Source organism: Myotis myotis, unplaced genomic scaffold (genome assembly GCF_014108235.1).
Source record: "Myotis myotis isolate mMyoMyo1 unplaced genomic scaffold, mMyoMyo1.p scaffold_m19_p_6, whole genome shotgun sequence".
In the NCBI taxonomy this organism is placed as follows: Eukaryota; Metazoa; Chordata; class Mammalia; order Chiroptera; family Vespertilionidae; genus Myotis; species Myotis myotis.
In genome coordinates, this window is record NW_023416368.1 from 62433170 (window position 1) to 62454178 (window position 21009).

At 35.7% G+C, this 21009-nt stretch overlaps 1 protein-coding gene across 1 annotated transcript in view; it reads left to right on the forward strand.

The window, feature by feature from the left end:
- The window catches only part of FSTL5 (follistatin like 5), a 602839-nt gene that overhangs the window by 62264 nt on the left and 519566 nt on the right, over nt 1–21009 (forward strand). The window lies entirely within an intron of this gene.

Here is a 21009-nt window from a genome sequence, read left to right on the forward strand (position 1 = left end):
AACATTGAAAAGAAGGAATTAAGACTTCAGTTAGGAAAGGAAAGAGCGAAAGAACATACAACTATTGTAGTGAAATAAATTATCTTGTATTACTGCATTGTATTAGAGTTTTAATAAGTCTTTAAAATAAAGTACTATTTCATTTTTGAAAAGTAAGAAAATAAAAGAGATTCATTCTACTAAGTTCTACATTTCTATTGGTAAGGTAGGTATGTGGCAAGTGTTAATATAGTTTCAACAAAATACTATTTTCTGTACCAATTCCATTTTAATTAAATTGTGTTAGTTTTTTATATTTGTACTAGAGGCCTGCTGCATGAAATTTGTGCATGGGTAGGGTCCCTAGGTCTGGCCAGCAATCAGTCCTGATCAGGGCCTACCTGCTGCCAGCTGGGGCCTCCTTTCCCTGGCTTCCAGTTACCACCTGGGGCCTTCCTTCATTCTGCGCTGCCCCCTGGTGGTAAGCACACATCATAGCGATCGATAGAACTCCCAATCTCCTGGTAGAACTCCCATGAGAACACTTTGCATATTATCCTTTTATATATATAGATTTTATTTTGGATTTATAGATACTTAAGAGATATATGTGAATAAATTTTACAACTCTTACTAAGCTTGTTATATTTAAACAATATTATATTGAAAAGAATTTAAGGCTACCTTGCTTGTTCACAGAACTATTTCTTTCCTACAAATGGGGAACATACATTAATCAAATATTGAAGATCCTAACAGAGTACTAGTATGCAGGCATCTGTGAGTTACTGCACCAGATTACTAGTTTCTATTCTATTTTATTCTTAGCTTTAAGGTTACTAGTACATGGGTATAACAATGACAACAAAAAATAATAATATAAGAAAATGGAAGGCAAGCAGAAAGTTAAGCAAAAAGCATTTTGACTCCCACTTCACCTAGAGCATCTCTGATTTATTTTTGATATATTTTGATTCATAAAATGTGTTGTTTGAATAAAATATTTCTGCTGCTTAGTAAAAATTAAATTATGGGACTGAGTGGTCTCAATTACCTAGTAATTTTGATAATTATGATTTCAAATGGTTTAGCTAGTTTCAAAAATCAAATTTATCCCGAAAGGATAAAAAGTAGCTAAAACTAAATATATATTTTAAGCATCAAGGATAAATAACACCCCTCTCTAGGAGAGGAATTAAATATTTTAGAAGTATAATTGTATTTAGTTATACATTTGTTACAAAAGCATTAGTGAAAGTTAAAATGTACCTTATCTGTCTATATGTCTAATACCTTCATTTTGCTAATAAAAATGTAGGTCCTAATTGTTATGTGCCCAAGTTTCAAAATCAAGTAATAATAGATTTTGGAATAAAATTCTGTTTCCTAATAAAGAGTAGATGGGGACCTAGCACATTAATATCTTTTCTGATATATTTGTTTAAAGCACTCTATCATAGGACTAATATATATGTAGGATAGATAGGTATTATATGTAGAAATATTTCCATCACAAGTATATTTCTACCAAGTCTACTGGATTTACAACTCCTATATAGAAACTTTTCATCAATACTTAATATTCCAAATAGCAATATGTTTTCCCCGAAACACAATACCTTTGAAATTCTCACTGTGAAATCCCAGCCATTATTTAAGTCCTTTACTGTATAATAAAATGCACCTCCTTTAAAACATAAATAATTTTTTTATGCTATACTTCAGAACCTATTGTTGTGTTCAATGTTCCTCTCTTTGGTAACTGTTCCTCAAAATCTTATAATTTTTGTCCTTTTGAAGGTTATAATAAAGTCTCTTATTCACCACAGAGAAGTCTATATTCATTGCCCCTGAGAACATTATTTCTCTGAAATGTTCTGCTGAAAATGGATTCTAATGACCAAGTCATTTGGAGAAAACTGCCTATTATGCTTCTGTGGAAATCCACAATGCACAAAAGTATATTAAAGCCTGAGAAATATTCTAAACTTTGCTTAACCTAGAATTTCCCAACTAAATGGACTATTGAAATTTTTGAATACCTTCTGATGTTCTGGGAAGCACAATTCGGGAAACTCTGCTCTAGTGGCTTTTAGAATTATTTCTGCTGCACACACCAGAGGACTTGGGATTCTCTTGAAGCTAACAATGTTAAAGTTGAAGGTGGCAGAAATGTGTTGTTTTTATTACTCTGCAATATCTTATTACACAAAAATAACAATTGGTTATGCATTCCACTATTGATAGATATTTGAATTGTTTTCATTTGGGGGTTATTGTGACTTTCTTGTGCATGCCTTTTATTAGACATGTACATTCATTTCTCTTGGAGTATAATTGTGAGGTCATAGGGCTGCCATATATTTAACTTTAATGTGTAATTTCAAAGTGTGTGTGCCAGCATATCTGTTTTTATAAAATATTTCAGAGTTGCTTTTAGGAATTATTTTAATTCCAGATCTTCCTTTTGTCTACATTGATGGAAAGAAATGAGATGTGAGCAGATGATATATTATTGCTGCTGCTGACAAATGTTGAGTAGAATAATTACAGTATGATTAAATGACTGAATATTTATTTTTCAATGAAAAAACACTACAGTTGAGGCTCCAAAATTTCTTACTAGGTCCCTTTGTGAAAGTATAATACAATGGAAATTAATATGCAATATCTGACTCAGAAAAAGTCATTCTTCCATTATGAATTTACTCTAATGATAAACAAATCCCATAACTTTATAGTTTAAGATTTTCTGGAGACATATTCCTCTTTTAACATGTAAGGAAACAGTGACTATCAACTTAAACTTCACATAGACTTTGTGCCTATTATAAACAATAAAGGTCCTAATTAATTATTTATAATAATCTATAATAATAAAAGCATAACATGCTAATTAGACTGGACAGACCAAACGACCTTCTGGATGTCCTTCTGGATGGCCTTCGGACGAAGCTGGGGCTATGAGGGCCGAGCCCCTTGCATGAACTTCGTGCATCGGGCCTCTAGTTTAATATAAAAGTCTCTTAGATATGGTATTGCATAATTGTAGTCTTTAAGATAGGACATTGAATCAGCTTCTATCCTTAGACCCTACTAGGATTAAATTCAACATTTTCTTTATGTAATGTTTGCTGATAATTAGCAAAACAAGATTTTACTATAGAAAACATTTCTCTGAAAGATGGCCTGCCACTGGAAAGCATGATACTTTATCTAAGAGAAGTTTGGGATGTTTGAACTGGCATTTTGAATGACTGAGTAGTTTTAGTCTAGTCCAAATTTTCCAAAAGTGAAGAATTAGCTGAACATAATAAAGCAATGACAAAATCAACAAACAAACAAACAAAATAAATAAATAAATAAATAAATAAATAGATAGATAGATAGATAGATATATAAAGAGCACTGCCATACTTCAGTGGTTTTATTTTTTTAAAATATGCTTTTATTGATTTCAGAGAGAAGAAGAGGGAGGGAGAGAGGTAGAAATATCAATGATGAGAATCATTAGTTAGCTGTCTCCTGCATGCCCCCTACGGGGGATCAAGCCATAACTCAGGCATGTGCCCTGACAGGAAATCAAACCATGGCCTCCTGGTTCATGGCTGGGTGCTCAGCCACTGAGGCACACTGACAGGGTTGGTGGTTTTCATTTGTATTAACTGGAACACCAAAGTCTTATGTTACTGCCATGTTTTCCCACCTGCACTTCTAGTGCCTTCCAGTGTTGAGTGCTACTTAATATTCAACTTGTGAATATCTTATTTTTCTTATAATGTTATTATTATTAACTAGTAGCCGGGTGCACGAAATTTGTGCACATTAAAAGGGAATTAATTGTCCTAACTGGTTTGGCTCAGTGGATAGAGCATCGGCCTGTGGACTCAAGGGTCCCAGGTTCGATTCCGGTCAAGGGAATGTACCTTGGTTGTGGGCACATCCCCAGTGGGGAGTGTGCAGGAGGCAGCTGATCGATGTTTCTCTCTCATCGATGTTTCTAACTCTGTATCCCTCTCCCTTCCTCTCTGTAAAGAATCAATAAAATATATTTTTTTAAAAAAGGGAATTAATTAGCAGAGATATTTTAATATCTGTTTGCCCTTTCTCTATAATAGAAGTGTGAGAGATGAAAGAAAATTAGTAAAATGTATATGAAAATAATATATAAATTTATTAATAAATAAACAGTAACAAAAGTATATAACAACAACATAGGCATGATATAAAAACAACAAAAACATGATATAAAAACAACAGTGATGCAAACAATGACTAATAAAGTGATTAAACTTATTCTAATGTCTCCCTGTATACCACATTAAGAGTGAAAACACTTTCAGAGTGCTTGACTAATTTTCCTTGTGATGAAGTACTTAGAACTTTAACTGTAACATCACATGCTCTTCAAACTCAAGAGAAAGCAATATATAACTGACCATGTGCAAAAACGGGTTCAGGTAGGAATATGCCTACTTTGTCTAGAGTTTGTCCTTGTGATTTATCAATAGTCATCACAAATGCTGGCATCACAGGAAACCGTCGTCAAATCAAATTAAATGGGAGGCCAGTGTCAGATGGGGACAAACTAATTTTTGAAATCAGAACAGTTTCTCCCTCTGCAGATCCTGTTAATACTTCAGCTTCGATAATGTTAGGTCGTAATCTTTCGATAATAAATCTGGTACCATTACAAAGACCCCATTTACTATTGATATTTCTCAATAGCATGATGATTGCACCCACTTTCAATTTTAATTTATGACACGGCATTCCCGAAGGAGTAATACTATTAAGAAATTCTATGGGAAAATTTTCTTTTTCAGCATCATCTGTGGAATCACTGAATCATCAAACATATTCTCTCCTCCCTGCTGTCAGGGGCCAGGGTGCAGGTAAATAGGATTGCTAGCTGGCAGGCCCCTGACAGCAAACTGGCCACCTGTCAATTCTGTGAGGAAAGGGGCTCCCTCCTGTCAGGGAGGGGTGCAGGAGAATGGGATCCCTGGCTGGCAGGCCACTGACAGCAAGTTATCCAACAGCAGATTCTGTGAGGAATGGGGCTCCCTCCTTTCTACTGTCAGGGTCTGGCTTGAAGGTCGGCCATGCCCCCAGTTTGGTCAGACCCAGAATTCTACCACGCCGTGGCCTCCACCTCAGCAACCCAGGATTGACTGCTTGCTGGGTGCTCCTGGTGCTCTGAGGGTGGGTTCTTCTCTCAGGCCACACGGGAAACAGCTGGGGAGGGCGCAGCCCTTGGCAAAACGACCCAGGATTCAGTGGGTCCACGCTCCGAGGGCGGGTTCCTGCCTCAAACCCTGCCCTTGCCAGAAACAGCTCCAGAATACAGCTCGGGAGAGGTTGCAGCCATTGCCAAGACAACCCCTACAGGACTGACTTCCTTCCGCTTGGTCCCAGCGCAGGGGTTCAGGCCATGATGAACACTACCCATGGTTTTTATATAAGTAGATTGTAGGGACTTGCTAAACCTAGATGTTTACTAAAATTACCTGAGCTACAAGGTATAGACCCCTATGCTTCTGGAAGACATAGGCTTACCTATTTTTTGAATTATGTGCCAACTGCTAGTGTCACCAAGTTTCTAAATGAAGCTAATGTAGCTTCTTTTTTCCTTTTCAAACTGTAGGAAAATAATAGTATTAATCAGTATGGGCTACTATAATAGATGCCATAGATAGGTTGATTTAAGTCATAACCATTTATTTATCACACTTTGAAGGCTGGGAATTCAAACATCAAGGTGCCAGCAGATCTGATGTCTGATGAGAGCACTCTCACTGGTCTGTAGATGGCAGTATTCCTGTTATTTCACCACATGTTCAAGGGACAAAGAGGACAGTAGCTCTCTCAGTTTTTTTCTTATAAGGGCACTGAACCCATTTATGGGACTCCATTCTCATGACCTCATTACCCACCGAACACTGCACTTCCAAATGACTAGACTATCTACATGTTATTAGCAGAGATTAGTTATCAACATATGAATATTGAGGGACACAAACATTCAGTCCATAACAATAATTTCAAAATTACTTACTTCCATCACTGTTTTATTGCTGTTATTAGTAATATAAACCAGGAAAAATGATTTCTAGCAAAGAAAATGATCATCTATTGGGAATTTTACCTCTTACCTGCCACAAAGGATAACAACTACTACTGACTTTCAACACAGAACTCATATTTAGTGTCTTCATGGTGAAACATTGCATAAACCTGCAGAAAAAATATGTTGTATTTGTCAGATTTGTTTCTTTTTAAAGATTTAAGAATACTTCAAGAATTATAGCTGTATACTGACTCTAAGGGCCTCTAAAACAGTGGTTATAAATCTTGACAGATTGCTAGGCCAGAGCGGCTCAATTGGTTGAACATCATCCTGTGCATCTAAAGGTTGCCGGTTCAATTCCTGGTCTGGGCACATACCTGAATTTCAGGTTTGAGCCCCCAGTCTGGGGCATGAATGGAAGGCAGCCAATCAATGTTTCTCTCTCTCTCCCCCTCTCTCTCTCTTTCTCCATATGTCCTTGGGTGAGAATTAAGAAAATTAAATCTTGACAGATTTTCAGAATCATCTGGGAGCATATAAAATTGCAGATGTCTGGTCCATTTCCTTAAAAAATTAAATTAGAGCTTTTGGTTCCTGTATGAGCTAAAGTTCAGTTTAAAAAGCACAAGTATATGTTTAACTTAGAAATTATATGTAACAAGATTATATGAAGAGATAATGTAGAATTATCAAATATGTATAAAATTTTTAATACTTTAAAATTTTACAGTGTATGCATAAAATATACATATATTTGAATAAAATAGACATATTTATAAGATATACATATATCTAAAGTTACATAAGTATAAGGTATGCATATATGTATAAAGTATATATATTTTTCCATGAAATATATATAATTTGAATATCCTATCTAATAAAGAGGGAATATGCTAATTACCCTCGTGAAGTCACAAAGATGGTGGCGCCCACAGCCAATAAGGAAGGAATATGCTAATTTACTGTCCCACCCTCAAAAATGGTAGCACCCACAGCCAATAAGGAGGGAATATGCTAATTGACTGCCCCACCCTCAAAGATGGCGGCACCCACAGCCAATAAAGAGGAAATATGCTAATTGACTGCCATACCCTCAAAGATGGCAGCACCCACAGCCACAAGATAGCTGGCAGGGGAGGGCAGCTGGGGGCAACCAGGCCTGCAGGGGAGGGAAGTTAGGGGTGACCAGGCTGGCAGGGGAGGGCAGTTGGGGGTGATCAGGCCAGCAGTGGAGGGCAGTTGGGGTGATTGGACCGGCAGGGAAGGGTAGTTGGGGGCAATCAGGCCAGCAGGGGAGTGGTTAGGTATCGATCAGGTTGGCAGGGGAGTGGTTAGCGGGTGATCAGGCTGGCAGGCAGAAATGGTTAGGGGGAATCAGCCAGGCAGGCAGGTGAGCAGTTGGGAGACAGCAGTCCTGGATTGTGAGAGGGATGTCCGACTGCCAGTTTAGTCAGACATCCAGCAGTCAGACATCCCCTGAGGGGTCTCAGATTGGAGAGGGTGAAGGCTGGGCTGAGGGACACCCCTCCTCCAGTGCATGAATTTCATGCATCAGGCCTCTAATAACTAATAAAAAAATGGTTCCATATAATGGGAAACTCACTTTAGTAACTATTTGATTGCAAATGTTGAAAGGTCAAAGAAAATAATAATGCAGCAACAGTAAGCAGATATAATGTAAATGTGTGATGCATAGGATGGGTGGTTGACTGTAATATGCCCATGATATTAGCAGAGGAAAATTAAATTTAAAATCTGTGAAGCCATAGACAGGGTCTGGGAGAATGAACTCCAAACAAATAAGAACAGAATTTCTAGAGGGAATATATGAATTATCCCTTTAAATTGCAGGTTGGCTGGGGAAAGATGCATATAAACTTTTAATGACAACTTATGGTGAAAGAAATCCCAGAAGGAGGCAACACCTTTGTTCAGGACAGATTGGTCCTGTTCATAATTAAGAAAATGTATTTGCTTTTAACCATTACTGATAGTATTTTAAGATTATTAAGCAGGATGCCTATCTCCCAATTAAATCTCCAATATTAATTTGCCTTTAAAATCTCCCAATATTAATGTATCTTTATTTAAGTATGTATTAGTGCAGAGATTTCAACCGCAGATAGATAGGCCTTATACATTCAAAGAGATAGGTAATTTGTCAAGCAAAAATTGAAGCAACTGCAGGGTGCAATGGAAATGCATAGAATGGTCATTGAACCTGGTTTTGGCAGTGGGGTAAGTGAAGAAACCACTTAGTGGACATTCAGAAGAAAAATGTTGGCATTACTTGGTAAAAAGAAGGGGGAAATGTGTTCTATGCAGGAGAAAAGATAACTGTATTAAAATGAGTTTAATTTTCAAAGATTAAATGTTTTTAACATGTAGGAAAATGGGCAGAGGCAGTGACTCAGTTTAAAGATGAGAAGCATGGAGGTAATGAGAAAGTACTGTGAATAATAGTAAAACCTTTGAATATTATCCTAGGCTTGAGAAGTTAATGAAAGGGGCTTAAGAAGAAGACAATCAAATGTTGGTAATTTCATATACCTTAAAGGTTAATAAAATATTTTGATAATTTTTTATAAAACATCATTTTGTAGAGCATTTTTTTTATCAGACTTTATTTTAGTTCCTCATACTCTGGAAAGGCTGGTTGTTGTGAACAATAATTTGAGGCTCACATTGCACTGTTGTCTGGTTAGAAGCTTAGTGGGCTTGAAAGTTAGCAGTAATACTACAAACCCATTTCCTTAAGGCTACGGTTCAGAAAGTGTGATTGGAGAATTAACCCCATCAACATCCTATGGGAATTTTTTAGAAATGTGAATTCTCGGGTCCCACCCAAATCAACTAATTGGCCTTTTTTAAAAAAATATATCTTTTATTGATTTCAGAGAGAAAGAGGAGAGATAGAAACATCAATGATGAGACTCATTGATCCGCTGCCTCCTCCACGCCCCTACAGGGGATGGAGCCTGCAACCTAGGCATGTGCCCTTGACCAGAATTGAACCTGAGACCCTTCAGTCCACAGGCTGATGCTCTATCCACTGAGCCAATCCGGCTAGGACTAATTGACCTATTTGATACTTCTGACTCCTGTTAACATTTAGGAACTGTTACCTTAAAGGAAAAGCATGCATCAAAATATTTCAGTCTTCCTCACTTAAAGATTTTAACATAAAAAGTAATTCTTATCTGGCTGGTGTAGCTCAGTTGGTTGAGCTCTCTCCCATGCACCCTGAGGTTGCCAGTTCGATTCCAAGTCAGGGCACATGCTAGGGTTGCGGGCTTGATTCCCAGTACAGGGCATGCAGGAGACAGCCGATAGATATTTCTCTCTCATGGATGTTTCTATAGCTCTCTCTCTACCTCACACTCCCTCTCTCTGAAATAAATAAAAAGAAAAAACAATTCCCCTTTTACAACCAAATTAAATCAAAATTTCAAAATATAAGTATCCATGCATTTAAATAATAATTGTTCCTTCTCTTTAGATGTTGCAGTACGTTTTGTGTTTTGATATATCAAAAATCATCTAGTTTGCTGGATAATCATTCTTTTTTTATTAAATATTTTCACATATGCCTGTTAGTCTTTCAATTTAGAGTAAGTTACTCTGAATAACTTGCAACCACCATAAGTGGATAAAACTCTTCATTGCAGCTTTGAAAACATGCTATTTTGAACTAAAATCTATGTCCTTGAAGCTTTCAATTACTGATGCTCACTCTGCCCTGTGGACCGAATATAGTACTGGAGGCCCAGCGCGCACAAAATCGTGCATGAGTAGCTTGCTTCCACTTGCCTCATCCATCGCCGCTTGCAGCTCGCTGCTCAGTCCTCTGCTGCTCGTAGCCCTCCACCGCTCATAGCTCGTGCCCTGCCCCACCCGTCACAAGAGCCTCTGCTGGTTTGGTCCTGATGGCACTATGGCGTCATGGCCACGGGCCTTTTATATAAGAGATAGCTAAAATTCTTTCCACAGAGAAACTCTGGAAATATTTGAACATGGCTATCAGATTCCCCAAAATGCTCTGCTCCTCAAGCTGAAAATCTCTAGTTTTATTAACCATTATTTATATGACTTGGCTTCAAGTGCTCTGCCTTCATACTTCATTGAATGCAGTCTACTTTACTCCTTCCCTGTGAATTGAGATGATGCCTGGGATACAACCCAGTTCTCTAGGTGTGATCTTCCCCCAAGTAAACTCAAACTTCCTTCTGAATATGACATTTGTGTCAACGTACTTAACTTATTAATAATAAATTAGTTCCTTTTCTCTTGTTTTCAGCCTTATTAAAGATGACTGTTATTAGGTACTCTGGAATCAACAATCTAGAATCAGATTATGTTTTGTTTTTTTCTGGGTTCTTTTTTGGAGAAGCAGGATGGAGATGTTGTTCTTTCCTAACTTGTTAAGTCAGGCAGTTTTCTTATGAATTTGACAGACTCTGTGTATTGAGAGTTAAACCAGTATCTTACTGTTTTTTGTTTGTTTGTTTTGTTGTTGTTGTTATTTAGTAGTATTATATTGTGTGCATTCACTCATTTCTTTATGTATTTTATTTTTTATTGAATTTATTGGTGTGACATTGGTTAATAAAAGTATATAGGTTTTAGGGGTATAATTCTATAATGTATCATCTGTGCATTGTATTGTGTGTTCACCACCACAAGTCAAGTTCCTCCATCACCATTTATCCTTTCTTTATTCTCTCCTATGTCCACTCACTCTCCTTTCCTTCTGGTAATCATTATACTGCTGTCTTATTAAATGTTAAACATTCCTGTTTTATTCATTTTTGCCATTTATATTTGTTTTTTTTTTAAATAACATCATTTGGTATATAATTATTTAAGATGACCACAATTTAGAAAATGTTGATGTAATTATAGATACATTGAGAATATGAATGATTATTCAAATAGATGCAAGGACACACTTGTTCTAGAATAAAACTAGGTAATTCCACATTCCATAACAATATTATAAAATGTGAAGTGAAGATCTACTCATCTCTTGTGATAACCCTCAAAAGGGGAAATAAAAAATAGTATATGCTGACTTTTACTAGTACTTAATCAACCCATTCTGCTTTCTATAGACGCTCAGCTTGTAGGTGTACAAAACATACTTCTTTTGAAAATTGTTCAGGCATAAACTTGAACTCTTCTTTGTGTTTTTTATTAATCCATGCTTTCCTTTTTTGGAGGGGGAGAAGTGTGGAAAGGGGAGGATGGAGTTCACTGAAACAGTGGATTTGAATGTGATTGTAATGGGGATATTTAGTCATTATAATCCCTTTAGTCTTTACCTTTTACCAATATTTTTTCTAAGGTTTTATTCTATTAATGGAATTCTAAGAAAAGCAAAAGAACATCGAAGATTTTTTTTTCTTTCTTCATGACAATCATGATGAAATAGTAGGCCTGTTATCTGTTAGATTTCCCCCAATTGCAAGTAAAGTTATATACCAGTATATAGCCAAAGAGATTTAGGCTCACCTTAACTTCCATTAATTAAGTAATCTTATACAAGCCAATATAAGAAAATATCATTGCAGTGTTTCATTTGGGCAGAATTTGAATTACTTCTTTTCATTTAAAGGTAAGGCAGTCATGATGGTGAAGAACAGGAACTCTACAGAGTTCCAAGCTCTGAATTGCTGTATTTTATACATGCACACTGTTGCATTTCTTCATAGATTTCCTCAGATTTGGTGCACCAGAAAAATTAAGTCTTTGTGGATACAAAATAAAAAAAAGAAAATTCTAGCACAAACTGTGCCAGGCCAGCACAACCAAGGGCTCTGTGAGCCTGCGGGGGGGGGGGGGGGGGGGGGGGGAGGAGCAGCAAAGGATTTAGAAAAGACAGACATAGAGAATAAGCTGGGTCTAGGTGCATCTTCCTGTGCCTGGCTGAGGCCACAGAGAGAGACCCAGAGGCAAGCTGAGCCTTTATTTTATAGCCAGAGGTAAACAAGGTAGTGGTCACCATGGTTACAATGTTCTTGTGAGTTTCACTTGTTTTGGCAGCACTTGCTGCACCTCCCACAGCCCATTGGCTTCCCAGATAAGATCTAGGGAGTGTCATAAGGTCAAGGTTAATTATGCTAAGAGGGCTGTGCCCTCTAAGCTGGGACTTGTTTGTGGCTTTGCCAACAGGTCAGTCAGAGGCTTAACCCTATAGCCGCTCCCTATAACAAGCAAGTTACCACTTTAAAATATATATATAAAAAATAGCCCTGCCTTGGTAATTCACAAGATAATAAATAATGCTAAGATATTACTTATACTCTTGGATTTAACCAAATATTCAAATAGACATTATTGCATTTAACCATAGAACATACTTCATCTTTCAAAATCTAAAATTGTTATTTTCCAAAATGGAAGTATTTGTTGAGTGCCTAGAAATAAAGTTTTGAAGTCTGAAAAAAGATAGAAATCTATAGCTCTCATTTTGATAAACATTTTGAAAGACAAAAGGAAAGCAAAAGAGGGAAAAGAAAGTCCCCAGGCAAAATACATTTGAATTAAATCACAAAGATTGCCAGAAATTCAGCACTAAAAAAGTAACAAAAAGGGAATTACTTTTTAGGCAGTGTCAATTTTTAAAAGTCCCACAGAGCCATAATGCTTTAAAAAAATAATAGCATGCTACATATCCATTATGCTGGAACTGAAAATTTTATAAATACCCTATGTATTGTTAATGTTGCCAGTGTAATATAAATAAGGCCAGGCCATAAATGAGTAAACAAATACTATTTTCAATATTTAAATTTGAGAAAGAATAGCAAAAATAAAGGGAGGCAAGAAGAGGGAGAGTGGGGAAGGAGAGAAGAAATATAAAAGTAATGCAATGTGAGCTAGAAACAATGTGAAAAAAAGGAAAAGTTGTGAGAGTACATTCTCTTAATATATTATATAAGTTCTAGATTTAGCCTGGTGGCTTGAGAAATTAAATACCTAAAGCTTGTATTTTGATAATGATTGAGTAAGAATGTATTGAATTTATTAAGTATTAAGAGAACTGGGGAAAAGATTATTAAATATTGTATCTAGCAACTACATTGACAATGCCCTGAGGCTAATAACACATTCAGTTTCAGAGATCACCTGCTTAACATGCTGTAATGTTTTGAAAAACAGTGATTACATTTACTTTTTTTAAACTTAGCTTCAGGGGCCTCTACCTAATGTAACTATGACAATTTGCGATGCAAATTATGCAATTTTTTAGAACAAAATCACACAGCAGGTAATGGATATTTCAAAGGTAACAAATCCAAAGCCCTGTATTTTAGTTTCCAGGAGACTGAATACTTAGAGGTAGGATGAACCATCATTCAAGTGACAGAACTATTTAATAGCAAAGACACCATGACAAGGCAGGAATTCTTGTGCTCCACTCCATACAGCACAAGTACTATGGCAGCCACACCAGCCAGGCATATTTAATTTTTTTTTCAAAAATTATCTTCCTCCAGTTCCCTTATAGTGAAGCTGAAATAATGTTTTAAGCGATATTATTTTTAATACTTGACAGATGCTTGAATTATTTTGCTCCTTTTTCTCTGTATGTATTTTAACTTATATTAATATATAGTATTGATTCATATATTAAAGTCATTAACACTTGAGCTCTACTTATTACAAACATTTTTTTCCAATCTGTCAGAGCTTCAAAGGTTTTTTTTGTTATTTTTTTAATACATTTTTATTGATTTCAGAGAGGAAGGGAGAGAGATATATAAACATCAATGATGAGATAGTATTATTGATCGGTTGCCTCCCATATGTTCTCCCTCCACTCCCCCACTGGGGATTGAGCTGTAACTGGGACATATGCCCTGACAGGGAATCAAACCTGGTTCATGGGTTGATGCTGAAGCACTGGCTGGGCAGGTAATGACTCTTTATTGGTTTTTATGACCTCAACATTTTAAAGACTTTCATTAAACTTGCTTAGCCATTAAATACAAGACAATCATCAAGTAAATGTTAGTAGCCACATGTTCCCTGCATGTTTCCAATAGAACTACATTAATTCAATATTGCAAAAGATCATGTCCACCACTTTGTTCAAAGTGTAAAAAGGGATGAAATAGTATATTACTTCTGACATGGATATTTGTGTTATAAGTTCTTTTCCAAATAAATGATTCACAAAACAGTGATAGTGCCCATTTAGCAACCTTATAAAAATCTCACTGTGAGGTGCCTCCAAAATTGCCATTTAACTTTGTATTTGATACTGATTTAGATTGTAGTATGTACTGACAAAAGCATTGCTTCATTAGCTAGTTTCTGAGTATGTTTGGATGACATATGAAGTTGAGTGGGTGAAAATACATTTCACTTTGTCTTAAAAAAAAGAAAAATTATATACTACAAGCCTTCGACTTGAGTTGGTATGGGTTAAATTTAATATGACTGTGGCATCAAAAGATATAGATTTAAAATTTTTTTAATATGCTGCAATCTGTGAGTTCCCCTAGTTAATGTGTTGATGTTTTGTGATTGCAAATTCAAATGATTCTGAAAACTAGATAAGTGATTTAAATGTAGAAACTGGACCTGATGAGTATTGTGAGAAACTTGATTACATAGAGAAAAAAATATATAATTAAATACCTTCTTTATTATATATTTGAAAAGATAAAAACTTAATTGTTTATCCTAAAATTGGACAAAGAATACATCAAATAAAATCAGGAATAAGGAATTGACAAAGTCAAAGCAGAAATTAATATGCTAGAGAAAAATTAATATAACAGGTAAACATTTTCAAAAGCTGTTTCCTTAACTTGCTAATGAAATGTGTAATCCTTTTTTAAGGCTGACCAATAAAATGTGTGAACAATCATAGGCAATACCAGGAGAAATGCAAAGAATAATAAGCAATTCTTAGTGCAATTCCATTGAAGTAATTTAAAAAATTAGACAAAATTGATAATATCCTGGAAAAAGTGCAAATTTTCAATATCAACTCAAATGAAAGCAGATAACACGTATTCTCCAACTATTATAAAAGAAATTGGAAAGGCGATTAGGGATCAACAGTGATAAAGACACCAGAACCAGATGGCTACACAGCTGAGCCATCTTTTTAACTTTTTAACTATCTAACTTTTTTAAACAAGATAATACCAATGGTATTAAAATAATTCAGGTGTTTATTTAGGCGTTAAATACCTCAGTTTTTAAATGTTGAAATTAATCCATACATTGCAAAATATTCTGTGCTCAAAATAATTCTGCAGAGTATATGTGTCACTCGTTTGAAATGTCATGTCATTAGGACTGAGGGCTGCTTATTGGTTATTGAAATCTGCTTAGAAATCTTTGAATTGTATATTCTTGTAAATCTGTTTATCTAAGAAAATGTATGTGTATGGTATAGCGAGAGAAAAGACAGAAGCTTAAGTGATTTTATTCCTAGTTGTATTTTCATATTACATACTTTTTAAAAATAATATGTGTGAACAAGCTTCCATACTAAAAATAATTCATTGTTTACCAAGTTATTATATTATCTCTATGGTGTAATATAATATAATAAAAGGATAATATGCAAATCTACCAAACAGCGGAATGACTGGTTGCTATGACACGCACTGGCCACCAGGGGGAAGACGCTCAACGCAGGAGCTGCCCCCCTGGTGGTCAGTGTGCTCCCACAGGGGGAGCGCCACTCAACCAGACCTGGATTGACTGCTGGCAAGCATAGTGGCGGTGGCGGGAACTGGGCAAAAGGGCACAGGCCAAGCTGAGGGGACCCCCCCCCCAAACCTCCTCTAACCCTACACCTCCTGAGTGCACTAATGTCATGTACTGGGCCTCTAGTTGAATAATAAATGGAATACTTTTGGCAGTCACCTGCCTCCCCTGAGAAAAGCATGAGTTTGTTTCCTACTTATAGGTATGTATTTTGCCTTTGGGAGGGCAAAGACAAAAGATTGGCTGTGTTTCATTTCCCAGATATTGTTTGATTTATTTGCGTTCTGTTCACTGACAGAGAATGACTTTACAAATTGGCCTTTGACTAACCAAATGGCAGGCCAGAAATAAATGAGAATTAAATTGTTCTGACTGGATACTGCCTCTGATCTGCTTCATTAGCACAGGGCCTTTCCCCAGTGGCCCTTTGAACTCCCAGTTTCACTGTGATCCATTATATGGTGTCAGCTGTGATCTGCTCTGTGGGAAACTTTGCTTGTTAAAAGCATTTTGGTGCCATTGACCAGGGAAACTCTTATTTTGTGTAAACTCCAAATTTGCTAGTCCTTGAGATGTTGGCATTAGATGAGGGGTGATTAAATATTTGCCTTAAAAAAAGGAGAATGCTTCCTAAAGTGAAAATTATTGAAAGGGCAGGAATAAAAACATGCACTTTTCAGCTTAATCAACCTAATCTTATCTTTCAGTCTGGGAAACATCAATCCAGTGGACATCATTTACACAGAATAATTTTATCTAAAACAACAAAGCTTATTTATTCTTAGGTCACAGTAATGTTTTCAAATATTGGCAAATTAAATACCCTAAGGCCCTTTTGGTCAATTTATTTAGAACTTTCAGTTGAACAAGATGTACTTTAGAAATTCATATTTGATGTACTGCACAAAGTTTTCCAAGTTCACATAAAACAATTTTAAAAACAAATAGGACATGTGCAAATTTATAAGCATGGGGGAGTTGGTTCAAATTAAATTTAAAAATATAGATATTCTTTTTTCTTATGTGGAATCTAATGAACAAAATAAACTGATGAACAAATAGATTCAGAGACATAGAAGCGAGAAAAAGGCTGACAAATCTTAGAGGGAAGGGGGTTGGGGTCGGGAGAGATTAACTAAAGAACTCACATGCACATATGCGTAATCCATGGACACAGACAATAGTGCAGTGAAGGCCCGAGGAGGTGTAGGAGTGGAGTGGAGGGGATCAATGGGGGGTAAGGGGGGGGGGTGTATCTGTAATACTTGCAACAAGATAAAAAATTTAAAAGTAATAATTTAGAGACAAGATAATGAAATGAAATATATCAGACAATAAAATAAAAAAAAAACTTTGAGAAAATGATTCTTTTATAATTATTGTAGGAAAAATATCAATCTATGATTTTTAGAATGATCCACTTTGGTAGAATTTTCGAGATTGGTGCTGTACTTTAGTACGGATAGAGTAATAGACAGCAGACTCTCAATCCAGCCCCTTTCTCTCTTTTAATTTGTCATTACACAATTTTGTGCTGAGGCAAAATACCTCCTGAAAACCCTCTTGCAACCAACTTATGCCCTGCAGCATGAGATTTAATTATTTATATATTAGGACACACATTAAATATGCTCCAAATAAATCCTTACATAATTTGCAGTCAAAAATGAATATAATAAAAAAACATAAGTAAAAGTGTACCCAAAAGTACTTGACGTAAATTATATCTGAAGGGGAATGAGCACCTGACACACAAATAATCTCAATACTATGTTGTTTCAAGAAATGTGCTCAGTGAGTGATTTAAAAAGACAGAGTATTTAAAGTTTCATGTGGCAAAGCACAGGAAGTATCATTTAGGGGGAGAGTGGTATAATTTTCATGATTGCAATTTGTGTTGTTTTACTTTTAGAAAAAGTGATAATACCTTCAGGAAGGTACACATTTTCTTTTCCATTCAATTAATATCATGTCTAGTCTGCTATAATCCCTTATTATTTTCTTAAAATGTACACTATAATCTTATCTCTTCAACCAGTCTATTGTGTTCCTAAAACCAATAATAATTTTCCCCTCATACCACACACTAGCATTATATCAAATCTAAAGTGTCCTGTATTATCTTAAACGTTCTTATGAATTCAATTGTATTGCATGTTCTTATTAAGCAATTTTTTCTTCTATTCTTCCATTTTCTTTAAATAAATTAAACTTTCTTAAATCCTGCTCCCATTCTCATTAATACAATTTTTCTCTTTGGGAATTAAAGGGCTTTGGAGTTGCCTTGCCTCTATTCTATAGAATGGTGATTGCACCATATCCAAGTATTTACACTTGCACTTTAAGGACAAATAAATATAAATCCACCCTTATTACATTTGTATTTTTAGTGGATTTTAATAAACCTTTAAATACATGTGATGGAACAGAATATATAATAGAAACTCTGTGCTCTGAACCATTTAAAGAGACATTAAAATTTTCCAGGTTTGTTTCATATTTTTTTATTGTGGAAAATTGGGGGTGGGGGGGTTGGCAGATATACTTAAAAATCCTCCACTCCTACCCTCTTCTCCATCTTCAGAAGTCATTTTCCCTACAGTGTACTGCAGCCATCTCTCTGACAACACAAGTCCATTTACTCAGAAGGAGGCACACTGAGTTGTATTTATCATGGTATGTATCTTGGGATGATATTCATTGCACTAATTCAGTCATAATCTCAGCTTGATATGCTCTAACCCAAAGCTAAATTAGTATGTTAACCACCACCTGCGACACCTTGTTTAAAACCATAGAAGTCAGTAGACTCATATGTAAGCAAATTGGTTGAAATTTATAGTAGACACAGAATACAGAAAAGCAGAAAACATGGGTATTTTCTGTAGTCTGTGATTCTCATCCTGGTGATATAACATCTCTCCTCCACTATTTCGTGTTTTCTGGATCCTTCGAGAATGCCTTGGCCATCAGAGAGGTCTGTTGTTAATGTTTTCCCCAGTATGGTGGGTTCACATTTCTTTTCTGAATTTCCTGAGTCTTTTGTAATTTATTTTTCTGCATTGGGTTGCTATAACCTTCTGTCTGTATTTACCAAAGCATGTGAATATACTATGAACTAGTCCACAGTGTCTTCTGAGTTCAAGAGAGATGCCTGTGCCCACAAGCCTATTCTTCTGAGAATAATAATCAATCTTCCAATTTTCTTCCTTTCAATTGCATAAAGATATACAGTTGTCAGTGGCAATTTGAACATCCAATTCAATGGAAGAAATTTTTGTAAGTGCCTTAGTAGGAAAAGTCCTCTTTTAAATACTAAAGTAACAGAATTCTAAGTTGGAGAATGAGTAATATTTTGTGAGCAGGTTATTAAGTAAAATAGTAAGAAATACTTCTGCTTTTATCTCTTTGTTACTTGATATTATAGGAGAACAGCATTATATATTACTTACCAATTTATCATATCTACCTCTTCTTGTACCATCAATTCACAAACCATTGTTTATACTAGCTGGCAACATAACTAAGTACTCAATAAAATATACTATTACACTTATCTGTAAAGCCAGCTGTTTCTGGGTATGGGGGTTTGTGATAAGACTTGTGAATTTCATGGCCATCTTGATTATTTATTTCATATGAAAATAAGTTATTCGCTCCAAAACAAAATTGTGTGGGATATATAGCAGGAAATAAGGCATTTGGTGAATCAAAAAAAGTGACAATTTCAGAAATATTGCTGACGGGAAAGGTAAATCCATACTGGGTGATTGCCTATTCTAGTGTGGAAAATACCTAACATTCCATGTGCAATGTGACCTGTGTAATCAACCCGCCACAGGTAATTGGCTGGTCCCTCTAAGTACACACGCCATATCAGAGATTTAGAGTTGATCTTTGCTGTTGGCATAACCACAGTACTTTTCAAAGATTCTGGTGATCAACTCAGCAGTACATTTATAAAGACACTCTGGTCTTTCAGGGAACATCATTAAAGAAACTGAGTATGTAGTTTACGATAAGTCTATTCTATTTTATTCCAGTTTAATTTTTTTGCACTATATCAAAGAAGTTTAGAATTCTCAACATTCTTTAATACAGGGTACTACTGAGTATTCTATTTTCGGTAAAAAAAAAAAAAATCAAGCAAAATGATCAACTATCATATTCTAAAACTAGCCTAATAAATCCAGAATGCTCATATTCACACCAGTATTGATAAATATGGCCTAACCTAAAGTCATTTTGTTTCCTATCTAGTTCATTACTCTTAGAATTTATACCCATGCATGTTCTTCAGGTTTTTGTTGCTATAAATTATCAACTTGTTGAAATTATTGTGGTGCGTTAGCTATTTCCTTCTCAGTCAAATTGTTCTCTAGGGCATATTGGATCTGACACCATTGGGTAGGAATGGGGCAGGGGAATATTGGCATGTCGTTGTTAGGTAATTATTGGAAGTGCGATTATTATAATGTTTTTAAGCATGTCAGGAGTACTTTGATCAGACATATAGAGTTGATTGTACTGGCATCTCCAAGTATTCATTCTAATGTTCAGGATTCTATTTCATCTCATTGGTCTCATATACAGGAGAAAGGGAGAAGTAAACAATTCAACTTAGGTTGTAATTCAGCAGTCTATAAGTTTAGATTCTGCAGCTAATTTTTGGCTACATCAGCCTTTGTGTCTACAAAGTCTAGATTTTGTTAAGGGCAATTATATAACCTATGGTCCTCTCATCTGAGTGCAGGAAATGCTTACATTATAATGTTCACTATTTATTCCAGGGCAGCCACTGCTTCAATCTCATTTTTATATTCTTCTTTCCCTTCACAATGTTGTATCTGAGCAGCTATTTTATCCACCAAAGACTTGTCTTCGACTAGCACCTCATTCCACGTGATCTCTGGTGATAACTTAAGTATTCTTTCACCCCTACCCCATCTGCCTAGAACACTTGTGGATTTGTCTCACAGGAGCCCAGAAATTAGAGGTCCTGTATGTTTTACAATGGGCTTCAGCAAACCTATGGATGTTCTCCGAAAGGCAATGACCATTATCTTTATTATATTGAAAAGAAAACAATCCTGTTTTCTACTCTGGAGAGAATGAGTATCTCTAAATTACCAAACTGTGCACTAGACATACATCTCTGACAAGATAGTTGAGAAAGAGAAGGCAGTATATGTCTTGCTCAAAAATGTGTAACAACATCAGAAACC